Below are 18,796 nucleotides of genomic sequence, written 5' to 3' on the forward strand. Positions count from 1 at the left end.
TAGTATTTCAGCGAAGTGTGTTTAAAGGGATATAGAATCTCAAGGGGGAGATACCCCATAGTATTATGATGTTTGCATGTCATTAGATTCATCCAGATGTATGTTTAGATTTTTTGTATAAAGTTAGCATCATTTTTATTGCATTGTCAGTCGTGCTTTCGAAATTCAGCTTAGCCAGACATTCATGCATTAGATATGCACATTCAGTAGAAATGAGTTCAGCTTATCAGTGTGTGTTCAATCATGCATTCATGAGATCAGCCCATTTATGAGTCCATGCATAAGATTTGCATGTGTGTTATGATAATTCAACTATGAGTAGATTCAGTCGAATATTCCATGCATCAGATATGTATGCCCAATATGAGAACTCTGTATGTCAGTTGTTCCAGTTGCGTAGTCATGTTCTGAGATGTTCCCATTCCTTGAGTAAGTTTAGTTGATCCTTATTCTTATTATATCAAGAGACATTTAAGGATGAATGTTCCCATGGGGGAGATAATGTAATACCCCACAAAGTCCTCTTTCAGTCTGAGCCATTGAGCGTATTCAGTAAAATGGAAATCTGAGTCTAAAAGTTTCAAAAATATCTTTCTAAGCATGAAATACTTTAAATCATGTGGAATTTCCCTAATTTCTACTTTTTTCTATGTAGAGCATTGAATAAGCTTTCCATCAATACAAAATTTGCCTAAATCGGACACTCGGGTGAAGAGTTAGAGCCATTTTAGTGTGATAGTGTGCCACCTGGCACTTTTGCGCGTTGCGAAGCCAGCTAAAATGGAAATCGTCAAAATCCAGTGAGCCTAAGGCTTAATTTAAGGATTTGTAAATTTTCATGGAGCCTCCGCGATTCCACCACATTGTGGTATAGTTCTAGTTAGCAATCAAGATGGCAACGCGATTTCCACCGCATCACGCTGTCATAAAGTTTCCAAATTATCTGATTTCCAGTGAATTGGTGTGATTATGATGCGTCGCACCAGCATGTAAAATCGAGGATTTTTCAGTTTAATTCCAAGGGCATTTTAGTCTTTCCCCCTTTACCCCAGCCTCTATAAATACCCAGTTGTGGGCCTTCAGCCTTATTTTCTCTTCTTCCACCGAAAAACTAGGGTTTCCGAAATCAAATCCTCTCTTCTCCTTCAATTAAAAATCAAGAGAGATCAAGTGAGGATCAAGAGGAATCAAGAACCTTTAAGAAAAGAGTTTTCCCAGGTATGTAGATGTCGATTCTTGGGCCCCTTTCATTCAAGAAGCTCAAGTACCCTTTTCTAAAACTTAAAGATTTTATGTTAATGAGTTGTTAATGATTCATGTGATTTGAACCAGCTTTTGCTGAGTTTTGATTCATTTTTGTTTAAAAGATTTACGAGCTTTGGCCTTACTATATGAAATTTATATGATGTTTGTGATGAGCCCTCTTGAAGTGGTTTCCTATGTGATGTGTCCATATCATTTGGGTTTAGAAATGGTTGAATAAGCAAAGCATGTTCCCTATAAGTTGGATAAAAATCTTATTTGAAGCATAAGGGTCACTATAGTATGTTGATTAGGAAACCCCAAAGTATGAGCAAGTCAATGCATGCCTGCTGTTTGATAAAATGCTCAAATGAATGAATTATTTCATAATAGTAGGAAATCTCCAAATAAGTGTGAACCCATTCATGCCTAGTGTTTTTTGAAAGGCCTTAGTGAATAAGTTGAGACATGATAGTAATAAATTGCCCAATTTCGTGCTCTTTTATATACGCTTAGCCTTTAATACATGCCAAGTGGTTAGCAAGTAAGTTGAGACATGATAGTATGAAGTTTTTCAAAACTTATGTGATGTCCAAATACATGTCAAGAATGACTTAGGTGTGAAGTACTTGAGGTAAGACCTTGTTGAAGGAAGTATAATCTAGTAGTATGTTTCCCTATGCTAGTATATATTGATGTTTCCTAAATACTTAACGTGATGCCTTAATGATTGTAAAGGTGAAGGTATGTTATGTTTCCTAAATACTTGAAGAGATGCTTTAATGATAATGATGATGAATGAATGACTGTGATGATGAATGAATGATTGTTACAATGATGATGAATGAATGGTTGTAGTGATGGAGGAATGATTATGCTTTATTTTATGTTTTTGAGTCCTGGGGGTATTTATACCCGATAATTTAGCTGCTGTCTAGAGCCTGTGTCAGTTTCACGATAATCCAGTTGAGCCATGACTCTCAGAGCTCAGTGAATTATAGAATGTTGTATGCTTAGACAGTTACAGAACTTAAGAAATCTCAGTAATCTCAGTTATCTCTGTAATCTCCATATTGCTAGTAATCAAGACTCAGTCCTGTAATCAGTTCAGATCCAATAGTATTCAAGTGTTTAATTCTGATCTCAGAAGCTATTTGAATAATCTATTCAAGCTCTGTATAGTCAGTCAGACACCATGAATCAATACCATTTCCATCATATATGGATCTAAGTGATCTCAGCATAACTCAGTTAGATCTTTTGAGAAACATGATCAATATCAGTATCAGATTCAGTTCAATTATGTTCAGTTAAGATTTTAATTAGAGTCTTTTAGTTGAGAGTAGAAACTAGCACCGAGCCAGGGAAGGGATGGCGGCTCCTCCCATTCAGCGAGAGAGAGGCTGGAGTCGTTAGTATCAATCCCTGACCTCTAGAACTGCATTGACAGTGCAAGATACAGGAGTCATAATCAAGAAAAGGCTATCATCTCCAGAGATAGAGTATTTGACTATTATATTGCCTTAGGTCGACTTCCTGGTAAGGGTCATCCGCTAGAGAGGATTGACTAGAGAGAGATCTTTACTCGTGGCATGGTATTGACACCCTTCCAGCTGGGGTTACAGGTTAGACCCCACCTATGGTAGGTTGGGGCATGTCGGTTAAGTAACTACTTCCCATAGTTTTAGTTTTTGTTTCAGATTCAGTCTCAGTCTTAGTATCAATCTTGAGAAATTAGGACTATCAGATACAGTCATCTATCTCTATGAGGAACTCAGATAGTTCCATTGATTCATGGACCATCCTTCAGATAGGCTTGGTTTCATATACAGTTATTTGATATCATATTCAGAGATATGCCACCAGACAGGCTTGATCATAGTCCCATATTCTATTGAGTATTCTTATTGTCAGATTCAGATATGATCATTTCCTTACCATTGATAATAGCTTCCTTAATCATCCGTTATAGATGTTAATCTTTAATATTGTCAGTCGAGAGCAGTAAGCTCAAAATTCAGTCATTGATGTAAGTAAATCTAGTTTCTCAGTCATCAGTATTAGATGAGACAGTATCTTAGTATCACAGTGTCAGTAGTGAGTTCAGTCTGCAGTGAGGCAGTATCCGAGTTTCAGTCTCCAGTGTTGTGATATTGTGACTATGGTCTATGCATTCATGTATGTGTATGTGTTCTCGTGCGGCATTTTCATGATTATTCAGTTTAGATATTATGCATGTATGAGCCCTTACATTTAGCCTTACCCCGTCTATATACTCAGTTCATCCTTGTACTGACGCATTTGTGCTATGGTTTTTTATTTGGCACAATAGGTTCAGAGGCACGAGACCCAGAGTTTCCTCAGCAGTTCAGTCCAGTCAGCAGTAGTAGTTGTAGTAGTGAGTCCTCTTCTTTCGAGGTTGAATCTCAGTTTACTATTATTGTATTAGAATTTGTTTATATTTTCATTAGACAGAGTTAGTTGGGGACCTATCCCATCAACTCCACAGTTCAGACAGTTTGGAGGCTATTCAGATAGATGTATTAGTATTCAATTTTCAGTCTTGAGTATTCATAGATGTGTTGAACCTTATGGCTAGTTTCTGTATTTATTTTAGATGCAGTGCACAGGTAGAGATATCAGTAAAGGGTTAGGTTGTGGTCCTTTAGGGTCATAAGCACCGTGTGACGTCTTAGGATGGGATGTCGGGGCATTACACCCTGACTCAAGTTGATAACACTTTGGCTTCCCTCACCTTTAACAAGAAGAATCTATTTAAGAAGGCTATAGCAAATTCCTCTCATTCAATAGGTCAAGCCTCTGCACCCCTATCCTCTTTCCACTGCTTAAACCAAGTATGAGCTAGATCTTATAACTGGTATGTAGCTAGTTCAGCACTTATTGGGAGTCACCCCCATAATATTTGTAACCTTCTACACCATGTCTAGGGATTCCTGTGGATCCTCTTCAGACTTAGATCCCAAAAATGAAAGAGGATTCACTTGGTTGAAGTACCAAATCCTGGTTGTTGCAATATTGGCCACAAGATTGGCCTGAACAACAATTGGCCTTACATTTTGGGCAGCTATAGAATGAGCTAGTGTGGAGAATGTAGCTCTAAAATCTACATGAGAAACATGCTCATTCAGGCGATCTTCCTAAACGGGCGGAGGTGCTGCCTGGTTTTTGGTTGTTCTTCCGTTAGCCTTTCTAGGAGGTATATTCTAAAAACAGAAGGAAAAGTTGAATTAGAAAGATAGTTTATCTTGGTCTCCTACTCATTTTCATGATATAAACACAGAAAGAAAGGAAACATTTCCTAAAACTTTTGTAGCCACTTTTCCAGAAGTGTGGTGTACTACACACCCATACACAAGACTCTACTCGACATGACTTTTAGACTCCATAGGATGCTTTATTCTCTGATACCAAGTTTGAAATTCCCCAAGAGTACACCCTGGACACTACACGGTTCCTATAGCCCCAACTACCCAAGGTTTTCCCCAATCAATCTAAAATATAGAAATTACACCATTTCATCCCAATTTAGGTAACCTAACACAACAGACAACAAATTCACTACAACTAGGGTAGGCACACTAACCTATATGAGTCATCATTATTCAATCCATGATCAATCTATAAGGGAAGTCAGATATGAAGAAGACTTACTAGTAATGTATATCAGGCTTAATAAATTATAATCAACCAAGTAATATAGGATGAAAATAGAAACTGAGTGCACATATGTATGAGTATATCTCATACAACCAATTAGGGACACATATCTATCTCTTTTATTATGCCTCACCCATACCCTATGCCTTAGGATATTCTAGCCTCCAAATTAGTATAAGATGATACAAGATAATTTAATAAAATAAAATAAATTCTCATACAGAATATCACAAACAAGGTTCTATGACAATAATATAATAACTAAATACGTATATAGTATCAAACCAAACCAAGGAATGTAATACAACGCAAATGATGCACTGTGATGGAATGACGATGATGAATGATGAACATTATTGCATAACCTTCTATACACACCCTCAAAGCTCATCGCTACAAGGTAGGATCCATGGAGGGTTTGAAACCCATATGTTGTATCTCATATCTAAATCAAAATCTTAACTCTCCTCTTTGGCTCATGATCTCAAAGAGGTTTTTCGTAAAAGTATCTTATTTTCTTTCAAAAATAGTATTTCCCAGTGGTACCATGTCTTATGAATATTCATTCATGATATGAGGATGTAATGCTCATAATAAATCTGTGTGAAGATCAAAACCATTCAATAAATATATAAGTGAGATTAAAATCAAGTCAATGTATCATTAATTCATGTTTTTAGTTTTCACTTGGCACCACTAGAATAAATAGTCATGTAGTCATCAATAATTTAATTTTCAACCCTTCACTCAGGCATCACTAATAATAATAATGCAATTAAATGCTTAAATAAGACCTAAAATGTCAATCAAGCACCCACTCAGGTGACACAATGATAGGTAAAAAAATTTCTAATGCACAAATAAGGCCTACAATGTCAAGTCAAGCCCTTACTCGGGTGACACAATGATAGATAAAATATTGTAATATACAGTTAAGGCCTATGATTTAAAGTGAAGTCCCCACTAGGGAGACATAATAAATAATTAATGATTTAATTCATTGATAAGATTAATAACATCAAGTTAAGCCCCTATTCCAACATTAAATAATATATTCTCTAAAAATCTACATACAATATGTATATAAGCCCCCAATTAGGTAATAAATCACAAGCAGTTACTCGAGTTCCAAAATATGTTCACATAAGCCCCACATAGGCAACACAAAATAAATAGCATTCCCAACAACAGTATATTATGTAAATAACCAAACTTAGTTTGTGTCATAAACTAAGTCTTATCAAATAGTACACGTTCGTTTATACTTAAAGCGTTTAGTAAACCTCAACCATTCCATAACAAGGTTAGAATAAACAACTATCCTATAGAAAGTACCCTTTGTCCGATACAAGCTCATAATAAAGGTAATCCTTATTAATTATTTAAGAGCACCAAGTTATCTATTTACAATCCATTATATATATACATATAAGTAGAAAAACTTACTAGAATAGGCATTTATAAAATCCATCAAAGACTCCAGTGCCTGTGGAGATGCTTTCCATATCACCTTAGTGGGACCCATAATCCTAAAAAAAACACAATAATACATACAAACAACATACAACTCATAAACACTTTGAAAAAAGTCAAGGTACATCTCAACTTGCCTTAAATAAAGATCCTCAAGTCAAAACACCATTCAAAGCCTCAACTGGAAGCTTAACTCCCTTGAATCAACACCAAATACATCCAAACTACTTAAAAATTACTTTTATAAGGCGAAAGAAAGCTCATAATCCTATATTGGCCCTATTTAAGAATGGTTCAAAATGAGTATGAAGAATAAAGAAAAATATTAAAGGAGTAAAATTTGAATTTTATTTAAGAATAAGTTTCCCCATATCAAGAGGAGACTATAGTTGAAAACCCATGCAAAGAGGAGCAACAATCAGGCCTCAAATATAAAGAAAACTAATTTAATCTTTACAAGGTAAAAACCCCAAAACACATTTAAAATGATGAATTAGAAGGTGTTTTGAACATGGAATCATAGGAAATGGTAAATATAATATTAGGAACTTAACCACAAAAGATATCTTGAAAAGTCTTTTGAAATTGCCTTAAAACAAACTTCTAAAGGTTAAATATGGTGAAAATAGGGTTTTGGATCAAGACGAGGATTAAATTCCATCTAGGTAAAAAAAGGACTTTGCTATTACAGAACCCAAGGCCATAAATACGAAGTTCAACCCGACCTAAACCCTCTGATTTAAGACAAGATATTGTGAATGCAATGATGAAATAGACCCGCCCACTAGTTACTCATCGTGATAGTAGAGCCCACTATCATGATGTGAAAAAGGGGAAATTTACTCTTCACAAATATGATGTTGTCATCACTAATACAATGAGAGTGAAAATACTACTTTGTGAATGTGATAGAGGAGTTCACAAATACAAAGGAAAGGGTCATATGCACCAGCAACTCTAGTATTAGCAAGATGCAAGGGATGAAATCTTTTGAATGGACCCTTGGGATTCATTCAAGACAGAATAAAAATAAGTCAATAATTTTATTAGGCTAATTTTGATGTTTTAGACTCAATGACAATGTAAAATTTTTGAAAAAGGATCGTTTTCACAAAATTAACTATCGATACCCTTTTTACCATTTTCTAAATAAATAGGTCAAAATGAGATATAAAGTCCCCAATACCAAACCAACCCAGCTATTAACCCAAATTTGGCATTCTAGATCTGCTAGCTTAATCCATATTGCCATTCAACACTTGGATTAAGAAATGTTGACCGAAATTAACTATTGGCTCCATAATCCTCAAAATAACATCAACTCACCCAAAACATTCGTGAAGGCCTTGTGGAACGTTCCAACCAGCCTCATAACTCACAAATTAGATAAGCAAACCACTGAGAAGGGAAAATAGTCAAAATATAGAAATTTCTAAATTTTAATATGAGGGTCATTACAATTCCTTATGAAAATCTATGGTTAATCAGGACCTTCATTAGATTTAATAGGATTTTGCAGAATTAAAGGGTGTTCTCGGCTAAGGTACGAGTCACTTATCTATTCAAAATCCCATAATTAGGTCAAGTCATTATATACTAGTGATAGCCAGAAACTACAGAAACTAGAATTTGACTAAGGAAAATAAAGTAATAATTCAATGATAAATGAAAATTAGACACAAGAAGAGGAGGTTATTAAGAACTATAAGATAAGTCAATCCTTCAACCCTTAATTACAAGCTTCAAATCACACCTAATTCCTATGGTGACAGATATAGAAATGGTTACCCTCAAAATCATTTATTTCTAAGTCAAGCATCAATAAATCCTGAACAAACTCTCTTAAAGAGATTTATTCATTAATATTAAAAATCTAATATTAAAAATCAAACCAAGGAAAATAAAGCATGTTTTGGGTATTTATGCCCCTAGGTCAATTATTACAAACTGGGGTCCAAAAGTGATCCATTTTTATTAAACTAGTCAAATTAACATATTTCGCTCATCTTGCCACATAGATAGGCGTCTTTCTATACAAGTATAATGACTCAAGAATTCCCCCTAGTCGTAAAATAGTGCTTGGAGTCAAAAGTGACCCCAAGCTAACCCATGGCCTTGAATAACACTATGAGTACTAAAAAAAGTAACAAAATACTAGGCAGGCACTAAACTAAAATAATTGGTGGAAATCATAATAATGTAAAACTGAATATCAACAAAAATAGGAAATAGAACTGGCTGACAAAACATCCTGCCAAAAATCTAAATATCAGTCTAATAGCCTCTAAATTTGTAAGAGTTTTTGGGACAATTCCCCAACTAACTATAACTAACTCAAATAAAATAAACTAACAAGAAAATAAACAACAGATAACTAGTCCTTAAATGATGAGGACTAACCAGAAACTACTTCCTAGTAGTGCGGGAATGTGCTAAGTATGATCTGGGTACTGAGCGTCCACACCTATATTATTAAATAATATAGCATAAAAAAGTATGCAATTAGTACTTTAAATGTACCGAGTATTTGAGATGAGAGAACTTACTAAATATAAGCTGAACATGAATGTATGAAATCTGGTGACTAAATGCAAGACCAAGTATTATCATGTACTGAATGAAAATTAAATAGTCGAATATGTAAATACAAGGTCATATAAATCTGAAATATGACTTGAGGACTATGGGAGATAATAATAACTGGCATACCCGAATCTGAGCAAATTGATGTCCAATTTGTAAACCCAGTTCGAAGGGTGTCAGTACCTTACCAAAGGTACCAATATTGGATGGCGTGGATCCATTAAACTAATATCTCAAAGGATTAGAGTGTCAGTCCAAACTAGTGGGTGACACCTTATAACCTATGGAACTTAGAGACTTCTACTAAAGGTCTCAGTCCTTACTAATAAGTGTGTCTTCATCCATACGTTCACTCAGTGCTAAGTACCACTCCAAACTGAACGACACTGGAAACTTATGTACATGCTCAATACACTAATATTCTTGAAAATACCAACATATGCATAATCTAAAGTACTCAAGACACGTCAACTGATACATTCATGAAACTTTAGGTATCAAGTTTTCATAACCCACTATCTCTAACTATACAACTGTACATGATAATATTAAAAAGCTAATTATAATAGAGATTTCCCAACTTCAAGCCAAAACTCAATCATTTATTAAATAAAGGGGAAACTTATGATTCTGAGCGTGCAAATATGTTACTCACATAGGAAAACTAGTACTCATGATTTAATTACAATAGCAACTGAAGGATTTAATAAAAACTCATATTGACTTGGAACCCAACTTAAAGGGAGAGTGTACTTGAGGTTTTAGAAGTTTTTAGGACTAAATGGGTGGAAGAGACCTATTGCTGAAATCTTGCATACCTAGAGATAGATTTATTGAATAACTTCCTAGAATTTGTGCTTAAAGTTGAGGAACCGTAACTTGCTATTGGAGAAGTGAAAATTGTGCCTTTGTGCTAAGTGTTGAATGATTCTTAGTTTATGACGTGTTTGGGGAATACCAACCCTAAATAATCTGTCTTTTAGTGCCCAAATGGTGTGTTTTTGGGGTTAAAAGTATAGGAAAATACCTAAAAGCCCTATTTAAATTTTGTAGGAATTTCTGGGATATAGTCTTAATGGCTTAGGCAATGATTGTTAGGCTAATAATTAGTTATGGATAGGATTCATTGTCAAAGGACCTATGCCTTGGACTCTAACTAGTATGACAATGACCTCTCACCTAATGACTCATTAAGACTGATAATGGGTTTTTAAAAAGAGCCATTATCAATAACTTAATTTCTTGGATTCCTTCTATTATGTTGACGTGTCCACCTAATGACTCACTAGGATAGAAAATGAATCGTATCTTGGACTCATCACCACTAAGCTAAAATCTAGGATCCGTATTCGTAATTGTTGTGGAAATAAATCAACATAATAACTCATCATGTCTGACCATGATTCATTGACAGAGTCATTGTCATTGGCAATTTGTAGTTCATCGGGAAATTTTCTAGAACTTTTTTCTACGATAATAGATTAAGGTAAGAATAGTGGCATCCAAAAGCTAATTCGATAGCCTATCTTGTGATGGGTATAGAGCTCAAAAGGTTAGGGTGTTACAATATCTCAACTTTGGGATCATTCATCCTCAAATGAAAATGACAAAGCTAAAAGTATAGGGTAAAAGCTAAGATTTTTTTCTTGCACGAAATAGTTACGAGCGCAAACATGAGTTAATATCTGAATCTAAAACTAATGTATGGACCAAGCTAAACTCATGACTGCATGCTATGACATAGGAATAGCTTGATGGTATGATATAGAAATAAGAGAACTAGTTAATTAAGAAAACTATTACCTCAAGTTGGGAATGGGTTCAAAGAGATAAGATGTGGATATTTTTCCAGCACATATGTCTTTGATTCCTAAGTAGCTCCCTCAACTGACTAATTTCTCCATAGAACCCTTACTAAAATAACCTCATTATTCCTCATCTATGAATCTAAAGTTCAAGGACCTCAACTGGGACCTCTTCATAAGAGAGGTTGTCTCCCACGTTAACCCTTTCTAAAGGGACTACTAAGGTTAGATCACCAATGCATTTCTTCATCAAAAAGACATGGAAGACTGGATACACTAATGCTACATCTGTAGGAAAATCTAACTCATAGGATACCTTTCCATATTAACTCATAAACTTGTAAGGAACGACATGAAGGGGACTGAGCTTCCTTTTCTTACCAAACCTCTTCACCCCTTTTATGGGTAAAATTTTCAAGTAGACAAAATCATTAACATCAAATTCAAGATCCCTTGTCCTCATATCTACATTGGATCTTTTATGAATTTATGCTATTTTTAATATTTCTCTAATCAGCTGAACCTTTTCTATCACCTCATGCACTAAATCTGGCTTTATCAAAGAAACTTCACCAATCTTAAACAACCCAATGGTAAATCTACACCTTCTACCATAAAAAGCCTCAAATGGGGCCATCTTAATATAGGAGTGATAGCTGTTATTATAAGCAGACTCGATTAAAGGTAGGTGATCATCCTAACTTCCCTTTAAATCAATCACACATGCCAACAACATGTCTTCTAAGGTATGAATGGTCCTCTCAACCTCACCATCTGTCTGTGAGTTAAAAGTTGTACTAAGATGAACTTAGGTTCCTAGAACCTTCTAAAAGGTTTTCCAAAATTAAGAGTTAAACTGGGTACCTCTATTTAAGATGATGGACAAAGGGAGCCCATGAAACTTTTTAAACTCTTTCAAATAAAGCTTAGTATAATCATAGGATGAGTCTAAATTATTAACTGGCAAAAAGTGGGCTGACTTTTTCCTTCCATCCATGATACCCAAATAGAATCATGTTATTGATGAGTACAAGGAAACCCTTTAATGAAGTTCATATTCACCACCTTCAACTTCCAAATAGGAATACTAAAATCTTAAAGCGTACCACTAGGTCTCTAGTGCTCAACCTTAATCTACTAGAAATTCTGATACTTAGTTATGAATTCTATGATATCCTTCTTTATGTCAATCGACCAATAGACTTCCTACAAATAATGGTTCATCTTAATAACTCCTGGGTGAATAGAATATTGAGAACTATGAGCTTCTCCTAATATCCACTACCTTAGATCATCCATATCTGTAATACCCCATATTTCCCTAACCTAGATTAACCCTCAGTACATAGGTTATCCTAAATAAAATTTTTGAAATACTCAGTAATTTTTAGATTTGAGCCTGATATTACATAGGAAATTTGATTATCTTTTCAATGATATAAAATTCACCTAAATCTGACATCGGAAAAGAAATTATGGCAATTTTAGGTTACGGTCGTTAAACATTGTCATTCTGGCCAGTAGCACATTGCGGAGTATGTTAAAAAATAGTAATTGTCAATTTCTAGTATTACTCCGAGATACTGATGCATCGCGCCATAGACCTAGTTCACAATTGGCAATTTCCAGTGTACTAACGTGTTGCGGTGCACTTTCGATTCACAAATAAAGTGGCAGCACGATACCACAGCATCACGCCACCATACAATTTCCTAGTTATCATTTTCTAGTGATATGGCGCAATAGCATCGTGTCGCGCCAGGGAACAAGATCGGGAAAATTTCTCAAAAAATTAAAGTTGTGCCCAGGGTTAAAACAGTCTTTTCCCATGATTTTATTTCATCCAGATGTGGGATTTAAGCTCTAAAACTGTGTAAAATCCTTCATTATTCACTTTTGTCCAAAATCAAAAGGTAGTTCTCTCTCAAGAGAACAAACCCTAGTCCAAGAATCAAGGTCCTTCTTCAAGAATCTCCCCCAACAACCTTCAAGAACTCTTCTTCTAAGGTATGTTAGATGTTTATCCATGGATCCTTTCCTTCCATGGATCCCAAGAAACCTTTTTCAATATACAAGAATTATGATTTATGATTTCCATGTTTTAATCAGATAGAATTCATGTTCATAATGTTATTTGAGTTTTAATCAATTATTTAGATTACAAGTTCCAAGGATTAATTCTAGTATGTGTTGAATTCCATGGTATTCATGATAAACCCTTCAAAATTTGTAAGATTGATTGTTGTAACCATTCTAACCCTAAGTGTTTATGATTTAATAAACAAGGTATGCTTCTTATGCATTTGATAAATAATCTATGAGAATGGAATAATGTCATTATAGCATGCTATGTATTCCCAATTCATGTAGAAGTTAATGCATTACAAGTGTTTAATGGAATGTCTCTTTGAAGGAATTATGACCAAGTGAACATTGTTATGCTATTCAAGATTGTGCTTTTCTTTACTTTTCATGGTATAAAGTCTTGCGGGTATTTTATACCAGACAACTTAGCTATTTATTTAGAGCCAGTGTCAGTTATAGAATAGTATTAGTCATGTAACGATCAGTAGTACTCTCAGTCCATTATGGAACTCAGTAGAATTCGATCAGTTACAGAACTTAGGAAAAACTCAATAATCTCATGAATTCAGTCCAATTCAGTCTAGTATAATAGTTTAATGTCATTCAGTTGGGAGTAGGATTCAGCATTGAGTAAACCCAAGGATGGGGTCTCACCTACCAGCAGAGGGTGTGATCCTTAGAAGTAATCCTTGTAGTATAAAACTACGTAGCCAGCGTAGGTGGAGATATCACACCTACCAGTTGAGGGTTGATAAGGTGCTCTACCTGACAGTAAAGGATACCACCGTTCTCGTTTAGGGAACTTACCAGTATAGGGTTACTTTTCATCTTGTCTTTACCTGTGGTACGATAATAACAACCTTCCAATTAGAGTTACAAATTGGAACCCAGCTCAGTTATTAGTGAAGATTTGGGGCATGTTGGTTAGATAATTACCTCCCACAACTTCAATTTCAGTCTCAGTCTTCAGAATAGAACTCAGTTCATTTCTAAAGAATTTGGACTATTAGATACAGTCACTCAGTTATTAGTAACTCAGATTATCAGTATATTCAGTTATCAGATATCAAATTGAGTAGTAGTATACTCAGTCATAGTATGCATAGTATGTTCAGTAGTTATAGATCCTTTATGTATGCTAATCCAGCTCTTGCATATCAGTCAGTTAGTTATTGATCTTGCATATGAACCCATGCATTCATCCTTATGTCATTTAGAATACTAGTACATCCCACATACTGACCGCATACCCATTTCTCATGCTATGATGTTTCATATTATAGTTTCAAATGCTCAGGTTCCTGACCACGCTTACCCAGATTTAGGCAATAGTAGCAGATTTAGCAGTGAGTCCTCATCTATCGAGGATATACTTTTATTTTAGTACTTCAGCTTAGCAGTATTTTAGTAGATGGAGTTAGTTGGGGGATTGTCCTATCAACTCCACTTTTAGATAGTTTCAGTTAGAGGCTTTTCAGACTAGATTTTCAGATAGTATTTCAAATTTATATTTGATATTTTATATTTTATTAGTATATTAGATGTTTTGAATGTAATGGAATTTCAGCCCATTTTTCCTTATTAATTTTAGTTTTATCATTCAGTTCTCACCGCAGGTACCAGCTCATGGGTTAGCTTATGGTCCCTCGAGATCATTAGCACCATTTAGCATCCAGGGTGCAGACTCGGGGCGTTACAAACTTGGTATCAGAGTCTAAGGTATAATAGAGTCCTAGGAAGTCTAAAAAGCTGTATTGTATAGAGTCTTGTGCATAGGTGTGTAGCGCGCCACACTTATGGACAGGAGGCTAAGAAATGTTTTAGGAAAAGTTTCCCTTTTTTCAATATTCACGTCGTGTGAGTCAAGTTAATCTCTCAATCTAATCCATTTTTTCCTTTTGTTTACAGAATATGCCTCCCAAAAGGACTAATGAAAGAAGAACCAGAAATTGTTCAGCCCCTTAGCCCATTCAGGAATATCCCCTAGATGAACATATCTCTCATACAAAATTTAGAGCTGTATTCACTACTATAGCTAATTCAGTAGTAGCTCAGAATAAATGGCCAGCTGCTGTTCCAGTTAACCCATTGGCCAATACTACTGCAACCAGAACTTGGGACTTCACTCAGATGAATCCTCCTTCCTTTACAAGATCTAAGTCTGAAGAGGATCTACAGGAATTCCTCAATTAGGTTCAGAAAGTCACAAATATCATAGGAATAACTTCTAGTGAGGGTTCTGAGTTAGCCACCTATCAGCTATAAGATATAGCCTATACGTTGTTTAAGTAGTGAAAGGTAGATAAGAGTATAGATACAGAGCCCATAGACTGGGAAGAGTTTGCTACTACCTTCATAAAAAGATTCTTTCCGTTAGAGTTGAGAGAAGACAAAGTGTTAGAGTTCATTAATCTCAGACAAGGTAGTATAATCGTGAAAGAGTATTCCCTCAAGTTTACTCAGTTATCCATGTATGCTTTCCATGTAGTAGCAAACAATAGGTCCAGAATGAGCAAGTTTGTATCTAGATTGTCAAACAGTATGGTTATGGAGTGCAGAACAACAATGTTGATTAAAGAGATAGACATATCTAGGCTTATGGTCTTTGCTCAACAGATTGAGGAGCAGAAGCTTAAGAAGAAGGAGAGAGAAAATAAAAGGTCTAGAACAGGTAGCCTTAATTTCAATCAACCTAAGTCAGATGGGGATAACTATTCTGAGTTTTGTCCAAAGTCTTCAGTCCCAGCTCCATCCTCAGCCAGTGTATCGATGACCCAGGATAGCATAAGCATTGGTCGTACTAATCTATTTTGCAGAGAGTGTAGTAAGAATCATAAGGGTATGTGCAGAGCTAGTAGTGATGTTTATTTTGGGTTTGGCAAGCCAGGCCACAGAATCAGAGATTGTCCTCAGTCAGGTTCTCATAGGTAGTATACTTGTCCTTCAGCTGAGTCAGGTCACCAAAATCAGCAAGGTGCCGTGTCCAGTGCCATCAGTGGGAAACTCCTAAGTAGGCTTTATTCATTTTAATCCAGACAAGATTAGGAAAGTTCTCCTAATATGGTTACTGGTATGTCATAGACCTCCAATTTACATATTTATACCTTAGTTTTAGATCTCAGATATTAAGTCATAATTTAGTTCGTAGGTGCCCCGTACAACATCTCATGCTTCTCCTTAGTATCTCAGCTAAGTCAGCATTCTCAAGGGACATAGTGTCCCAAGGGGGAGATGCACTATAATCCCCGAGCTACCATGATCTAAACCTTCTATTTTATCTTCATGTAGTGAATCCAGTTAGAGTAATGGGTCCTCATAGTTGACCCTCAAGACCCAATCTCAGCCGTAAGATATGTACTCAAGGGCTTAGTTTAGTTTACGATATTCAATTTATGCATCATGATTCAGGCTTAGTTATGTCCTCATGTTACTATTCATGCATATTCAGTCATGTATTCATCAATCTGCTCAGACATGTACTCGTGGATCAGACATGCATGTTCAATATGTAAACTCAGCTTATCAGTATTTTCAGTCATGTATCCTATGCATCAAATTTACATGTTTAGGATGTAAGTTCAGTCTATCAGGATAATCACATAATTATGCTTTAGTTGTGCATGTCTATTTTAGTACATAAACTCAGTCTATCCGTACTCTTTCAGCTTAACTAGCCACATTCGAGGACGAATGTTCCCAAGGGGAAGATATTGTAATACCCCGTATTTTCCTAGCCAAGATTAACCCTCAATTTATGCATTATCAAAAATAAAATTTTTGAAATACATAATAATTTTCAGATTTGATCCTACCATTGCTTAGGAAATTTGATTAACTTTCCAACGATAAAAAACTCGCCTAAATCCAATAACCAAAAAGTAAGTAATGGCTATTTTAAGTTTCAGTCGATAAACATCGTCATTCAGGACAGTAGCGCATCACTGAGTATATTAAAATAGAAATTTTTAATTTCTAGTGTTTCTCCACGATATTGGCACATCACGTTATTGACCCAGTTCACAATTGGCAGTTTCTATTGTACAAATGAAATTCCATCGTGTTGCGGTGCACTTCCAGTTCACAAACAAAGTGGCAACGCGATACCACCGTGTCGTTCCACCATAAAATTTCCCAGTTTTCATTTTCAAGGGAAACAATGCTATAGCATCGTGTTGCGCCTAGGGACCAGGTCGGGAAAATTTGTCAAAAAATTAAAGTTGTGCCCAGGGTTAAAATAGTCTTTTCCTATGATTTTATTCAGCCTAAATGTGGGATTTATGATCTAAAAACATGTAAAACCCTTCATTATTCACTTTTCCCCAGAATCAAAAGGTAGTTCTCTCTCAAGAAAAAAACCCTAGTCTAAGAATCAAGGTCCTTCTTCAAGAATCTCCCTAAGAACCTTCAAGAACTTTTCTTTTGCGGTATGTTGGATGTTCATCCATGGATCCTTACCTTCCATGGAACCCAAGAATCCCTTTTCAATAAACAAGAATTATGATTCATGATTTCCATGTTTTAATTTGATAGAATTTATGTTCATGATATTATTTGAGTTTTAATCCATGATTTAAATTATAAGTTCCAAGGATTGATTCTAGTATGTGTTGAATTCCATGGTATTCATAATAAACCCTTCAATTTGCAAGATTGATTGTTGTAACCAAGTTAACCCTAAGTGTTTATGATTTAATGAACCAATTATGCTTTTTATGTGTTTTATAAATGGTCTATGAGAATGAAATAATGTCATTATAGCATGCTAACATGTATTCCCCATTCATGTACAAGTTAATGCATTACAAGTGTTTGATGGAATGCCTCTATGAATGAATTATGACCAAGTGAACATTGTTATGTTATTCAAGATTGTTCTTTTCTTTAATTTTCATGATATCAAGTCCTGGGGTATTTAATACCCGACAGCATAGCTGTTTATTTAGAGCTAATGTCAGTTACAGAATAGTATTAGTCATGTCACGATCAGTAGTAATCTCAATCCGTTACAGAACTTAGTAGAATTAGTTAGTTACAGAACTTAGGAATAACTAAGTAATCTTAGTGAATTTAGTCAAGTTCACTCCAGTATAACAGTTCAGTGTCCTTTAGTTGGGAGTAGGATTTAACACCAAGGGAACCCAAGGATGGGGGCTCACCTACCAGCAAAGGGTGTGATCCTTAGAAGCAATATTTGCGTTCATGAACTACATAGCCAGCATAGGTTGATAAATTACACCTGCCAGTTAAGGGTTGATAAGGTACTCTACCTGCCAGTAAAGGGTGCCTCCATTCTCATTTAGGGAACCTACTAGTAGAGGGTTACTCTTCAGCTTGTCTTTACCCGTGGCACGGTACTGATACCCTTCCAATTAGGGTTATAGATTGGAACCCAACTCAGTTATTAGTTAAGATTTAGGGCATGTCGGTTAGATGATTACCTCCCACAGTTTCAGTTTTAGTCTCAGTCTTTAAAATAGAACTCAATTAAGTTCTACAGAACCAGTACTTTCAGATATAGTCACTCAGTTATTAGTAACTCAGATTATCAGTATATTCAGTTATCAAATATCAGATATCAGATTCAGTTGCAGTATACTCAGTCACATTATGAACAGTATGTTCTGTAGTTATAGATCCTCAATGTTTCTAATCTAGCTCTTGCATGTCATTCAGTTAGTTATTAATCCTGCATATGAACTCATGCATTCATCCTTACCTCATTTAACATACCATTACATTCCCACGTACTGACCGCATACCCGTTTCTGGTGCTATGATGTTTCATATCATACATTCAGACGCTCAAGTTTTTGCCATGCTTAGCCAGATTCAGCTAGCAGTAGCAGATTTAGTAGTGAGTCCTCATTTATCGTGGATATACTTTTATTTCAGTACTTCAGCTTAGCATTATTTTAGTAGATGGAGTTAGT

This window comes from Capsicum annuum, chromosome 4 (genome assembly GCF_002878395.1).
Source record: "Capsicum annuum cultivar UCD-10X-F1 chromosome 4, UCD10Xv1.1, whole genome shotgun sequence".
NCBI lineage: Eukaryota > Viridiplantae > Streptophyta > Magnoliopsida > Solanales > Solanaceae > Capsicum > Capsicum annuum.